Source organism: Berghia stephanieae, chromosome 10 (assembly GCF_034508935.2).
Source record: "Berghia stephanieae isolate SIO BIC M18660-M18661 chromosome 10, UCSD_Bste_1.3, whole genome shotgun sequence".
Taxonomy (NCBI): Eukaryota; Metazoa; Mollusca; class Gastropoda; order Nudibranchia; family Aeolidiidae; genus Berghia; species Berghia stephanieae.
This window is the reverse complement of record NC_088369.1, coordinates 40,481,195-40,497,549: the sequence shown is the minus strand read 5'-3', so window position 1 is coordinate 40,497,549 and position 16,355 is coordinate 40,481,195. Positions and strand designations below refer to the sequence as shown.

At 33.4% G+C, this 16,355-nt stretch overlaps 1 long non-coding RNA gene across 3 annotated transcripts in view; it reads right to left on the bottom strand.

Annotated features, from left to right (window-relative positions):
* The window catches only part of LOC144981129 (uncharacterized), a 72,720-nt gene that overhangs the window by 28,040 nt on the left and 28,325 nt on the right, over positions 1-16,355 (bottom strand). The window lies entirely within an intron of this gene.

Below are 16,355 nucleotides of genomic sequence, written 5' to 3'. Positions count from 1 at the left end.
ATCTATCATATCTATTATCTATCTATCTTCTATCTATCTTTTTTATCGATCTTTCTCTTGTACAAATTTAGCAGTCTTTTATTTGTCTTTTTTGTCTTATGTCACCCAAGTATCTCGTATCTTCTAAATTCAACCCGTTACGGATAGCAATATTGGCACTGATGGTGGCAATATACATTAAACGTGTTCAAAGCGCTCTACAAGGTGTCCCATATCATCATGTTTAATTAACAAGTAAAAATAGACATGACGCCAGTCAGGAGAGAAAACACTATTTCCAGACACAGACAAATCTTTTAACGTCTAGGTACTTATTTTACACCTAAGTTCGGTGACAGTATCTATCTACCTATCTTTATATCTATCTATCTATCTATCTATCTATCTATCTATCTATCTATCTATCTATCTATCTATCTATCTATCTATCTATCTATCTATCTATCTATGTATCTATCTATGTATCTATATATCGATCTATATATCTATCTGTCTATCTATCTATCTATCTATCTATCTATCTATCTATCTATCTATCTATCAATCTATCTATCTATCTATCTATCTATCTCTATGCGTCGTTGCTTACCAAATTTTGATATTGTGAGGCATAAGAAACTATCTAAGGTTCCTTTAAATTTCACAGGTCCTTATTTAATTTTTCTTTCTTGTCCAATGACAATTCAGTTATCTTGGTTATCTTTATCATTTATCTTCAACAATAGCCAGTAACGGATTACAATATTTATAAAGATGACGGCAAAACTGTTGATCTTAATGACAACAATGATGATATTGGTATTGAAGATGACTAGAGTTTTGATATTGGTATTGATGGAGGCAACAGTGATGACAATGATGACTCTAACAGTTTTGATATTAGTATTGATGGCATAATACACTCTAAACGTGCTTAAAGCGCTTTACAAGGTGTCCCCAGTTATCATTATCACTGAACGAGATGATAATACGCCAGTTAGGGCCATATTGCAATATTTTAGGACAGAAACAAACCTGTTAACGTCCAAATACTTATTTTACACCTCTCTTTGGTCATAGAATGTGAGTAAAGATTCATTCCCAAGGAATCAACTATGCGCTGAACGAGGCTCGAACTCAGGACCTTCCGATCCAAAAATGAATGTGATAGCTCAAGACAGCATAACCTCAAAAACAGTATTAGTTACACGTTTAATAGTATTAAAATCATTTTGTTTCTTATTTTTTCATTAACTTAATTTACATGCTAATCCCATCTGCTCCAATAATCCTTTGGTGTGTCACTTTCGGAAGTTGATTTGCCAACTCTCTCTCTCTCACTCTCTCTCTCTCTCTCTCTCTCTCTCTCCCTCTCTCTCTCTCTTTTGCTTTCTTTCTATCTATCTATCTATCTATCTATCTATCTATCTATCTATCTATCTATCTTTCTATCTATCTATCTATATATAATATATTATATATATATTATATATACATTATATATCTATCTATCTATCTATCTATCTATCTATCTATCTATCTATCTATCTATCTATCTATCTATCTATCTATCTATCTAGTTTTATCTTTAACTGAATTTTGATATTTCGAACCGTGAGACACCATTCTAATGTTATTTTAAATTTTTCAGTCCCTCTTTAATTTGTCTTTTTATCTGATGAGAATTTAGGTATCTTGTATGCTAAAAAAACAACCCGTGCCTGATTGCAATAAAATTGTTAATGATGATGGAAAATGTTTTGAAATTGATGACAACAGTGATAATATTGGTATTGAACATTGATAACTGTGTTGATATTGGTGTTGATGACGGTAGCAGTAATGATGTTGCTGTTGATGATGGCAAGTGTGTTAATATTGATATTGATGACGGTAACATTGTTCATATTGGAATTGATGGTGGCAACAAGGTTAATATTGGTTTTGATTGTGGCAAGTGTTAACATCGGTTTCGATGAAAGCAAAATAATTGATATAGATAATGATAAATACAACAATATGCTATTGATATTTAGAATTGAATTCTGAGGTAAATGTAGATAGTAGTGTCGGTGCCATTAAGCGCACCATAAATGAAATACTATTATTGATTGATACTTACTTTCTGTTGGTAACACATGGATAGGAGACAGAAAAAAATAAAAATTCGACCTTTCATCAAATATTGTTAAAATATTTTTCTTTGTATCATTTGTTTAAAAATATATAAACTTGATCTTTGGTATAGCGGAATATACTCTAAACTTGTTCAAAGCGCATTACAGGGATTCCCCAACCTTCAGCTTCACTGAACGAGTAGGACGAGACATGACGCCAGTTAGGGGTTATTACAGTATTTTCATACACAAAGCTGTTAACGGCCTGAAAAGCATTTTACACCTGCTTTGGGTGAGAGAGTGTTAGTAATGATCCTTTCCCACGTAGTCAACTATGCGCTGAACGAGGATATAGTTAAATTATTTTCCTTTGTTTCAATTATATAGAAATACAAAAAAATGATCATTTGTATAGCGCAATATTCACTAAACATTCTCAAAGCGCATTACAAGGTGTCCCAAGTCACTGCTTTACTTAATGAGTAGAACAAGACATGACTCCAGTTAGGGGATATCACAATTTTTTCAGACACAGTTAATGCTCTTAAAGGCAATGTACTCATCTTACGCATTAGTTCGTTGAGATAATTTGAGTAAACATTCTTTCCCAAGGTATGAACTATGCGCTGAACGATGATCGAATCCTGCACCTTCCTATCCAAATGCGAGTGTCATACCACAAGACCACATAGCCGCACAAAACGTATTAATTACACATTTAGTTGTTCTAAACCGTTGTGTTTCTCATTCCATCAAATTAAATGAAATGCACATGATGTTAATGCCATCTACTACTATATTCCTTGAGTATATTCACATACGGAATTTGAGCAGTCCACTATTTCTGTCTCTCTCTCTCTCTCCTCTCTCTCTCTCTCTCTCTCTCTCTCTCTCTCTCTCTTGATCAATCTATCAATATTTATGTCTATCTATCCATCTATCTGTCTATCTACCTATTGATCTATTTATCTTTTTTTCTATCTATTTATCTATCTATCTATCGCTCTATCTATCTATCTATCTGTCTATCTATTGAATAGTGTTTGATACAAATATGGTACGAAAAGTGCTCGACATTTAGTAATGGAGCGTATTATTATTTTAATATTTACCACAATGTTTGAGACAGTCTACATTAATGTTTCAGGCCTAATTGTTAGGCCTGAAATTAGGCCTGAAACATTTATGTAGACTGTCTCAAACATTGTGGTAAATGTTAAAATAATATCTATCTATCTATCTGTCTATGTATCTATCTATCTATCTATCTATCTATCTATCTATCTATCTATCTATCTATCTATCTATCTATCTATCTATCTATCTATCTATCTATCTATCTATTTATCTATCTATCTATCAATCTATCTATCTATCTATCTAACTATCTATCTATCTCTATCCCCTTTTCAATTTGTGAGCCGTGAGAAATCTATCTAATGTTCCCTTTTATTTTACAGGCCCTACTTGTCTTTTTTGTATTATGACTTGCCGTTTTCTTATTCTCTCTAAAACTAACCATAACGGATAGCAATAATAAAAATTATGATGACAAAAGCGTTGATATTGATGGCAACAATGATGTCATTGGCATTTATGACGTCAACAGTGAGGCTATTGGTATTGGTAGCAAAAGTGTTGATATTTGTATTTACGGGGACAACATTGTTGATATTGGTATTGATCGTGACAACAGTGTTGATGTTGGTATTGATGATTGCAGTAATATTAGTGTTGGATTCTGTGGCAACAAAATAATTGATATAGACAATAATAAATACAACAATATTGCTAGTGATATTGAGCATTCTGTTGTAACTAAGAGTAAAATAAATGAAAGACAATAATTGATTGATACATAATTTCTGTTTGTCAGAAATGGGTGGAAGAAGGAAACAAAAAATAGTAAGGCTATCAGATTATATAGTTAAAGTAGTTTTCTTTATATCATTTCTATAAAAAGATAAAAACTGTATCTTTTGTATAACGTAATATATACTAAACTTTCTCAAAGTGCTCTACGAGGTATCCGCAGCCATCAGCTTCACGTAACAAGTAGGACAAGACATAACGCTGGTTAGGGGATATTACAACATTTTCATACACAGACAACACTGTTTAGGACCAAGTATTCACTTTAAACATGAGTTCGGTGAGAAAATGTGAGTACTGATACATTCCCAAGGACGCAAAATCCGCGCTGAACGAGGCTCAGACCCAGGACTTCCGCTCCAAAAAAAACGAGTGTTATACCTTAAGTCCACACAGCCGCACAAATCGTATTAGTTACAAATTTAATTGTTATAAACCGTTGTGTTTCTCATTCTATTATCAAAAAATCAAGATGTTCATCCCATCTACTACTTATTTCCTTAGGTGTGTTCACTTAAAGAAGGTAAGCCATCAACTCTCTCTCTATCTCTGTCTGTCTCTCTATCTCTCTCTTCTCTCTTTCAATCTATCTATCTATCTATCTATCTATCTATCTATCTATCTATCTATCTATCTATCTATTTCTATCTCTTTTTGCTTAGTACATTTTTGATGTTGTGAGCAATGAGACATCTACCTAAAGTTCCTTTTATATTTCAGTCTCTATTCGTCTTTTTTGTCTCAGTGACAATGTACCCTGTAAAACTCGTCGGTAACAGATATCAATATTGGGAATAATGATGGCAAAAATGTTGGTTTTGTTGGCAACAGTGAAAATTGTGATATTAATGATGGCAACAGTGATGATATTGGTACTGGTGGCAACAGTGGTGATATTGGTTTTGGTGGAAACAGTGATAATACTTACTGGTATTGGTGATTATATTGGTATTGATGATGGCAACAGTGATGATATTGGTATTAATGGGGGCAACTGTGTGGATATTGGCATTTTTGGTGGCAAGAATGCTGATATTAATATTGATAGATACAGTGTTGACATTGTTTTTGATGGTGGCATCAGTTTTGATATTGGTATCGATGATGGCAACAGTTTTGATACTGGTAGTAAGATACAATATTGGTGATATAGGTATTGTGGATGGCAACAGTGTTTTTATTGGGTTTCGAGGGAAACAAAATAATTGAAAAATATAATAATTAATATAATAGTGTTGCTATTGATATTGAGTGTTAAGTGCTGGGTTAACTATATATAGACGTGTCGGTGCCATTAAGGGTAAACGAATTAAAGACTATGACGGAATGATACTTACCAACTGTTAGTCACACATGTATAGGAGAAGGAAACAACAAAGATTAGATCTTTAGACCTTCAGTAAATATAGATAACCTTTTATCTTTTTGAATCAATTGTATAAAAAACACAAAAATTGAATTTTGTATCACGGAATATACTATAAACGTGCTCAACCCGTAACGGAGAGCGATAATGGTACTCATGATGGCAAAAGTGTTGAATTTGATGACAACAGTGATAATATTGGTATTGAATATGGCAAGAGTGTTTATATTAGTATTGATGTCAGTCACATTGATGATGATTGTATTGATGATGGCGACAGTGTAGATATTGGTATTGATGACGGTAACAGTGTTGATATTGATGACTGTAACAGTGTTGATATTAGTATTGATAGGGATATCACTGTTGATGTTTGTATTGATGGTGGCATCTGTATTGATTTTAGCATTGATTGTGGCAACGTTGTTGATAGTGGTATTGATGAGGGAAATACTGTTAGTACTGATTGTGATATTAATGATGGCAACAGTGATGATATTGGTACTGGTGGCAACAGTGGTGATATTGGTCTTGGTGGAAACGGTGATAATTCTTACTGGTATTGGTGATTATATTGGTATTGATGATGGCAAAAGTGATGATATTGGATTTAATGGGGACACTGAGTGGATATTAGAATTTTTGGTGGCAAGAATGCTGATATTAATTTTGATGGATACAATGTTGAAATTGTTTTTGATGGTGGCATCCGTTTTGATATTGGTATCGATGATGGCAACAGTTTTGATACTAGTAGTAAGATGCAATATTGGTGATATAGGTATTGTGGATGGCAACAGTGATATTTTATTGGGTTTCTAGGGAAACAAAATAATTGAAAGTTATAATAATAAATATAATAGTGTTGCTATGGTTATTGAGTGTTAAGTGCTGGGTTAACTATATATAGGCGTGTCGGTGCCTTTAAGGGTAAACGAATTAAAGACTATGACGTAATGATACTTACCACCTGTTAGTCACACATGTATAGGAGAAGGAAACAACAAAGATTAGATCTTTAGATCTTTCGTAAATATAGTTAACCTATTATTTTTTGAATCAATTGTATAAAAAACACAAACATTGAATTTTGTATCACGGAATATACTCTAAACGTGCTCAACCCGTAACGGAGAGCGAGAATGGTACTCATGATGGCAAAAGTGTTGAATTTGATTACAACAGTGATAATATTGGTATTGAATATGGCAAGAGTGTTAATATTAGTATTGATGTCAGTAACATTGATGATGATTATATTGATGATGGCGACAGTGTAGATATTGTTATTGATGACGGTAACAGTGTTGATATTAGTATTGATAGGGATATTACTGTTGATATTAGTATTGATGGTGGCATCAGTATTGAATTTAGCATTGATTGTGGCAACGTTGTTGATAGTTGTATTGATGAGGGAAATACTGTTAGTACTGATTGTGATATTAATGATGGCAACAGTGATGATATTGGTACTAGTGGTAACCGTGGTGATATTGGTCTTGGTGGAAACGGTGATAATACTTACTGGTATTGGTGATTATATTGGTATTGATGATGGCAACAGTGATGATATTGGTATTAATGGGGGCAACTGTGTGGATATTGGAGATTTTGGTGGCAAGAATGCTGATATTAGTATTGATGGATACAATGTTGAAATTGTTTTTGATGGTGCCAACATTTTTGATATTGGTATCGATGGTGGCAACAGTTTTGATACTGGTAGTAAGATACAATGTTGGTGATATAGGTATTGTGGATGGCAACAGTGTTTTTATTGGGTTTCGAGGGAAACAAAATAATTGAAAAAGATAATAATAAATATAATAGTGTTGCTATTGATATTGAGTGTTAAGTGCTGGTTTAACTATATATAGAGTGTTGGTGCCATTAAGGGTAAACGAATTAAAGACTATGACGGAATGATACTTACCGACTGTTAGTCACACATGTATAGGAGAAGGAAACAACAAAGATTAGATCTTTAGATCTTCCGTAAATATAGTTAACCTATTATCTTTTTGACTCAATTGTATAAAAAAACACAAAAATTGAATTTTGTATCACGGAATATACTCTAAACGTGCTCAACCCGTAACGGAGAGCGAGAATGGTACTCATGATGGCAAAAGTGTTGAATTTGATGACAACAGTGATAATATTGGTATTGAATATGGCAAGAGTGTTAATATTAGTATTGATGTCAGTAACATTGATGATGATTGTATTGATGATGGCGACAGTGTAGATATTGGTATTGATGACGTAAAGTGTTGATATTGATGACTGTAACATGTTGATATTAGTATTGATAGGGATATCACGTTGATATTTGTATTGATGGTGGCATCTGTATTGATTGTGGCAACGTTGTTGATAGTGGTATTGATGAGGGAAATACTGTTAGTACTGATTGTGATATTAATGATGGCAACAGTGATGATATTGGTAATGTGGCAACAGTGGTGATATTGTTCTTGGTGGAAACGGTGATAATACTTACTGGTATTGGTGATTATATTGGTATTGATGATGGCAACAGTGATGATATTGGTATTAGTGGGGGCAACAGTGTGGATATTGGAATTTTTGGTGACAAGAATGCTGATAGTAGTATTGATGGATACAATGTTGAAATTGTTTTTGATTGTGACATCAGTTTTGATATTGGTATCGATGATGGCAACAGTTTTGATACTGGTAGTAAGATGCAATATTGGTGATATAGGTATTGTGGATGGCAACAGTGTTTTTATTGGGTTTCGAGGGAAACAAAATAATTAAAAAAGATAATACTAAATATAATAGTGTTGCTATTGATAATGAGTGTTAAGTGCTGGGTTAACTATATATAGACGTGTCGGTGCCATTAAGGGTAAACGAATTAAAGACTATGACGGATTGATACTTACCGGCTGTTAGTCACACATGTATAGGAGAAGTAAACAACAAATATTAGATCTTTAGATCTTCCGTAAATATAGTTAACCTATTATCTTTTTGACTCAATTGTATAAAAAAACACAAAAATTGAATTTTGTATCACGGAATATACTCTAAACGTGCTCAACCCGTAACGGAGAGCGAGAATGGTACTCATGATGGCAAAAGTGTTGAATTTGATGACAACAGTGATAATATTGGTATTGAATATGGCAAAGTGTTTATATTAGTATTGATGTCAGTACATTGATGATGATTGTATTGATGATGGCGACAGTGTAGATATTGGTATTGATGACCGTAATAGTGTTGATATTGATGACTGTAACAGTGTTTGATATTAGTATTGATAGGGATATCACTGTTGATATTTGTATTGATGTGGCATCTTGTATTGATTGTGGCAACGTTGTTGATAGTGGTATTGATGAGGGAAATACTGTAGTACTGATTGTGATATTAATGATGGCAACAGTGATGATATTGGTAATGGTGGCAACAGTGGTGATATTGTCTTGGTGGAAACGGTGATAATACTTACTGGTATTGGTGATTATATTGGTATTGATGATGGCAACAGTGATGATATTGGTATTAAGTGGGGCAACAGTGTGATATTGGAATTTTTGGTGCAAGAATGCTGATATTAGTATTGATGGATACAATGTTGAAATTGTTTTTGATTGTGCATCAGTTTTGATATTGGTATCGATGATGGCAACAGTTTTGATACTGGTAGTAAGATGCAATATTGGTGATATAGGTATTGTGGATGGCAACAGTGTTTTTATTGGTTTCGAGGGAAACAAAATAATTAAAAAGATAATACTAAATATAATAGTGTTGCTATTGTAATGAGTGTTAAGTGCTGGGTTAACTATATATAGACGTGTCGGTGCCATTAAGGGTAAACGAATTAAAGACTATGACGGATTGATACTTACCGGCTGTTAGTCACACATGTATAGGAGAAGTAAACAACAAATATTAGATCTTTAGATCTTCAGTAAATATAGATAACCTATTATCTTTTTAAATCAATTGTATAAAAAAAACACAAAAATTGAATTTTGTATCACGGAATATACTCTAAACATGCTCAACCCGTAAGGGAGAGCGAGAATGGTACTCATGATGGCAAAAGTGTTGAATTTGATGACAACAGTGATAATATTGGTATTGTATATGGCAAACGTGTTTATATTAGTATTGATGTCAGTCACATTGATGATGATTGTGTTGATGATGGCGACAGTGTAGATATTGGTATTGATGACGGTAACAGTGTTGATATTGATGACTGTAACTGTTTTGATATTAGTATTGATAGGGATATCACTGTTGATCTTTGTATTGATGTTGGCATCTGTAATGATTTTAGCATTGATTGTGGCAACGTTGTTGATAGTGGTATTAATGAGGGAAATACTGTCAGTACTGATTGTGATATTAATGATGGCAACAGTGATGATATTGGTACTGGTGGCAACAGTGGTGATATTGGTCTTGGTGGAAACGGTGATAATACTTACTGGTATTGGTGATTATATTGGTATTGATGATGGCAACAGTGATGATATTGGTTTAATGGGACACTGAGTGGATATTGGAATTTTTGGTGGCAAGAATGCTGATATTAATTTTGATGGATACAATGTTGAAATTGTTTTTGATTGTGGCATCAGTTTTGATATTGGTATCGATGATGGCAACAGTTTTGATACTGGTAGTAAGATGCAATATTGGTGATATAGGTATTGTGGATGGCAACAGTGTTTTTATTGGGTTTCGAGGGAAACAAAATAATTGAAAGAGATAATAATAAATATAATAGTGTTGCTATTGTTATTGAGTGTTAAGTGCTGGGTTAACTATATATAGACGTGTCGGTGCCTTTAAGGGTAAACGAATAAAGGACTATGACGGAATGATACTTACCACCTGTTAGTCACACATGTATAGGAGAAGGAAACAACAAAGATTAGATCTTGAGATCTTTCGTAAATATAGTTAACCTATTATCTTTTTGAATCAATTGTATAAAAAACACAAACATTGAATTTTGTATCACGGAATATACTCTAAACGTGCTCAACCCGTAACGGAGAGCGAGAATAGTACTTATGATGGCAAAAGTGTTGAATTTGATGACAACAGTGATAATATTGGTATTGAATATGGCAAGAGTGTTTATATTAGTATTGATGTCAGTAACATTGATGATGATTGTATTGATGATGGCGACAGTGTAGATATTGGTATTGATGACGGTAAGAGTGTTGATATTGATGACTGCAACAGTGTTGATATTAGTATTGATAGGGATATCACTGTTGATCTTTGTATTGATGGTGGCATCTGTATTGATTTTAGCATTGATTGTGGCAACGTTGTTGATAGTGGTATTGATGAGGGAAATACTGTTAGTACTGATTGTGATATTAATGATGGCAACAGTGATGATATTGGTACTGGTGGCAACAGTGGTGATATTGGTCTTGGTGGAAACGGTGATAATACTTACTGGTATTGGTGATTATATTGGTATTGATGATGGCAACAGTGATGATATTGGTTTTAATGGGGACACTGAGTGGATATTGGAATTTTTGGTGGCAAGAATGCTGATATTAATTTTGATGGATACAATGTTGAAATTGTTTTTGATGGTGGCATCAGTTTTGATATTGGTATTGATGATGGCAACAGTTTTGATACTGGTAGCAAGATGCAATATTGGTGATATAGGTATTGTGGATGGCAACAGTGTTTTTATTGGGTTTCGAGGGAAACAAAATAATTGAAAGAGATAATAATAAACATAATAGTGTTGCTATTGTTATTGAGTGTTAAGTGCTGGGTTGACTATATATAGACGTGTCGGTGTCTTTAAGGGTAAACGAATTAAAGACTATGACGGAATGATACTTACCACCTGTTAGTCACACATGTATAGGAGAAGGAAACAACAAAGATTAGATCTTTAGATCTTTCGTAAATATAGTTAACATATTATCTTTTTGAATCAATTGTATAAAAAACACAAACATTGAATTTTGTATTACGGAATATACTCTAAACGTGCTCAACCCGTAACGGAGAGCGAGAATGGTACTCATGATGGCAAAAGTGTTGAATTTGATGACAACAGTGATAATATTGGTATTGAATATGGCAAGAGTGTTAATATTAGTATTGATGTCAGTAACATTGATGATGATTGTATTGATGATGGCGACAGTGTAGATATTGGTATTGATGACGGTAACAGTGTTGATATTATTCTTGATAGGAATATCACTGTTGATATTTGTATTGATGGTGGCATCAGTATTGATTTTAGCATTGATTGTGGCAACGTTGTTGATAGTTGTATTGATGAGGGAAATACTGTTAGTACTGATTGTGATATTAATGATGGCAACAGTGATGATTTTGGTACTGGTGGTAACAGTGGTGATATTGGTCTTGGTGGAAACGGTGATAATACTTACTGGTATTGGTGATTATATTGGTATTGATGATGGCAACAGTGATGATATTGGTTTATGGGGCAACTGTGTGGATATTGGCATTTTTGGTGGCAAGAATGCTGATATTATTTGATGGATACAATGTTGAAATTGTTTTTGATGGTGGCATCAGTTTTGATATTGGTATCGATGTTGGCAACAGTTTTGATACTGGTAGTAAGATGCAATATTGGTGATATAGGTATTGTGGATGGCAACAGTGATGTTATTGGGTTTCGAGGGAAACAAAATAATTGAAAAGATAATAATAAATATAATAGTGTTGCTATTGATATTGAGTGTTAAGTGCTGGGTTAACTATATATAGACGTGTCGGTGCATTAAGGGTAAACGAATTAAAGACTATGACGGAATGATACTTACCGACTGTTAGTCACACATGTATAGAAGAAGGTAACAACAAAGATTAGATCTTTAGAGCTTCCGTAAATATAGTTAACCTATTATCTTTTTGACTCAATTGTATAAAAAACACAAAAATTAAATTTTGTATCACGGAATATACTCTAAACGTGCTCAACCCGTAACGGAGAGCGAGAATGGTACTCATGATAGCAAAAGTGTTGAATTTGATGACAACAGTGATAATATTGGTATTGAATATGGCAAGAGTGTTAATATTAGTATTGATGTCAGTAAAATTGATGATGATTGTATTGATGATGGCGACAGTGTAGATATTGGTATTGATGACGGTAATAGTGTTGATATTGATGAATGTAACAGTGTTGATATTAGTATTGATAGGGATATCACTGTTGATATTTGTATTGATGGTGGCATCTGTATTGATTGTGGCAACGTTGTTGATAGTGGTATTGATGAGGGAAATACTGTTAGTACTGATTGTGATATTAATGATGGCAACAGTGATGATATTGGTAATGGTGGCAACAGTGGTGATATTTTTCTTGGTGGAAACGGTGATAATACTTACTGGTATTGGTGATTATATTGGTATTGATGATGGCAACAGTGATGATATTGGTATTAATGGGGGCAACTGTGTGGATATTGGAATTTTTTGTGGCAAGAATGCTGATAGTAGTATTGATGGATACATTGTTGAAATTGTTTTTGATGGTGGCATCAGTTTTGATATTGGTATCGATGATGGCAACAGTTTTGATACCTGTAGTAAGATGCAATATTGGTGATATAGGTATTGTGGATGGCAACAGTGTTTTTATTGGGTTTCGAGGGAAACAAAATAATTGAAAAGGATAAAAATAAATATAATAGTGTTGCTATTGATATTGATTGTTAAGTGCTGGGTTAACTATATATAGTCGTATCGGTGCCATTAAGGGTAAACGAATTAAAGACTATGACGGAATGATACTTACCCCCTGTTAGTCACACATGTATAGAAGGAAACAACAAAGATTAGATCTTTAGATTTTCCGTAAATATAGTTAAACTATTATCTTTTTGAATCAATTGTATAAAAGACACAAAAATTGAATTTTGTATCACGGAATATACTCTAAACGTGCTTAACTCGTAACGGAGAGCGAGAATGGTACTCATGATGGCAAAAATGTTGAATTTGATGACAACAGTGATAATATTGGTATTGAATATGACAAGAGTGTTAATATTAGTATTGATGTCAGTAACATTGATGATGATTGTATTGATGATGGCGACAGTGTAGATATTGGTATTGATGACGGTAACAGTGTTGATATTGATGACTGTAATAGTGTTGATATTAGTATTGATAGGGATATCACTGTTGATATTTGTATTGATGGTGGCATCAGTATTGATCTTAGCATTGATTGTGGCAACGTTGTTGATAGTGGTATTGATGAGGGAAATACTGTAAATATTATTTTTCGATAGAAACAAAATAATTGATTTCGAAAATAATATTTAAAAAACAACAGTATACCTATTGATGTTGAGTAATACATTTTGGGGGAACTATAGATAGTAGTGTCTGTGCAATTAGACGTAATATAAATAAAAGACCATAAAAATAATTAGTGATTGATACTTACATTCTGTTAGTCACACATTGATAGGAGAAAGAAACAAACCGAAAATGATTAAATATTTCAGTAGATATAGTTTAAGTATATTTCTTTGTTTCAATTATATAAAAATACAATAAATTTATCTTTTGTATAGCGCATTATACACTAAACATGACGCCAGTTAGGGGATATCACCATATTTTCAGATACAGACAACGCTGTTAACGGCCAGGTAATCATTTTACAAATAATTTCGGTGAGAAATTGTGAGTAAGTATTCTTTCTCAAGAACTCAATTGTGCTCTACACGAGGATCAAAACCAGAACCTTCCGATCCAAAAGCGAGTGGTATATCACAATACCACATGTGTGTCCCATTCCATTGATTTAAATTTAACATGTTCATCCCATCTACTTCTATAATCCTTAGGTGTGTTCACTTACGGAAGCTGACCTTCAACCCTCTATTTCTCTCTCTCTCTCTCTCTGTCTCCCTCTCTCTCTTTCTCTCTCTCTCTGTTTCTCTCTCTCTGTCTCTCTCTCTCTATCTTTCTTTCTTTCTTTCTATCTTTATCTCTCTCTGTCTCTCCCTCTCTCTCTTTTTCTTTCTTCCTATCTAACTATCTACCAATCTAACGATCTATCTCTATCTCTCTTTGCATACCGCATTTCGATATTGTAAACCGTAAGAACTCTATTTATGGTTCCATTTTATTATACAGGCTCGTCTTATTTGTATTTTTTGTTATATGACAAAACAGGTATCTTGTACTGTCTAAAACGAAACCGTAACGGATGGCAATATTGGTAATGATGATTGCAAGAGCGTTGATAATGATGTACACAGTGGTGATGTTGGTATTGGTGATGACAAGAGTGTTGATATTAGTAATTATGACGGTAACATTTATGATGTTGGTATTGATGAAGGAATGATGTTGATATCAGTATTGATGAAGGTAACATTGATGATGTTGGTATTTAATATGACAACATTGTTGATATTGGTATTGATGACCGTAACATTTATGATGTTGGTGTTGATAGTTGAAACATTGTTGATGTGGGCATTGATGGTAGAAACAGTGTTAATATTTGTGGTGATTTTGCCAAGTCTGTATTAATATCGGTTTCGATGGAAACAAAAAAAATTGATATAGATAATAATGATTACTGCTGTATTGCTATTGATATTGAGTATAGAATTCTAGGGTAAATGTAGATTGTAGTGACAGTGTCATTAATAAAAGACATTCGATTGATACTTACAAACTGTTAGTCAAACATGGATAGGTGAAAGAAACAATAAACATTAGACCTTTCAGTGAATATAGTTAATGTATTTTTCTTTGTATCATTCGTTCAAAAAATAAAAACTTGAACTTTGGTAGAGTGGAATATACTCTAAAAGTGATAAAAGCGCATTACATGCATTCCCCAGTTTTCAGCTTCACTGAACGAGTATGAAGATACATGACATAACGCCAGTTAGGAGTTATTACAATATTTTCATACAACACGTTAACGGAGTGATATTCATTTTACACCTCAGTTGGGTGAGAGAGTGTGAGTAAAGATCCTTTCCCACGGACTCAACCATACGCTGAACGTGGCTCGAACCCAGGACTTACCGAAAGTGATTGTCATACCACAAGACCACATAGCCACACAAATCGTATAAATTACACGTTTCATTATTTTAAAAACGTTTTTATCCTCATTCTATTGAATTACATTCACATGATAATCCCATCTACTCGTATATTCCTTAGTTGTGTTCATATAGGGAAGTAGAGCCACCTACTATCTCCCTCTCTCTCTATCTATCTATCAATCTATCTATCTATCTATCTATCTATCTATCTATCTATCTATCTATCTATCTATCTATCTATCTATCTGTTCTATCTATCTGTCTCTATCTCTCTTTCTTTCCAAATTTTGATATTGTGAGCGTGAGACATCTATTTAATGATAATTTTTTATAATAGGCACATACGCTTAACGTGGCTCGAACCCAGGACTTACCAAAGTAATTGTCATACCACAAGACCACATAGCCACACAAATCGTATAAATTACACGTTTCATTATTTTAAAAACGTATTTTTTCTCATTCTTTTAAATTACATTCACATGATAATCCCATCTACTCCTATATTCCTTAGTTGTGTTCATTTAGGGAAGTAGAGCCACCTACTATCTCAATCTCTCTCTCTCTCTCTCTCTCTCTCTATCTATCTATCTATCTATCTCTATATCTATCTATCTGTTCTATCTGTCTATCTCTATCTCTCTTTGCTTTCCAAATTTTGATATTGTGAACGTGAAACATCTATTTAATGCTATTTTTTTAAATAACAGGCACTCTTTTATTTATCGTTTTTTATCTTATGTCACTCCGGTATCTCGTATCCTCTAAAATCAACCCGTTACGGATAGCAATATTGGCACTGATGATGGCAATATACACTAAACGTGTTCAAAACGCTCTACAAGGTGTCCCATATCATCATGTTGAATTAACAAGTAAAACTAGACATGACGCCAGTCTGGGCAT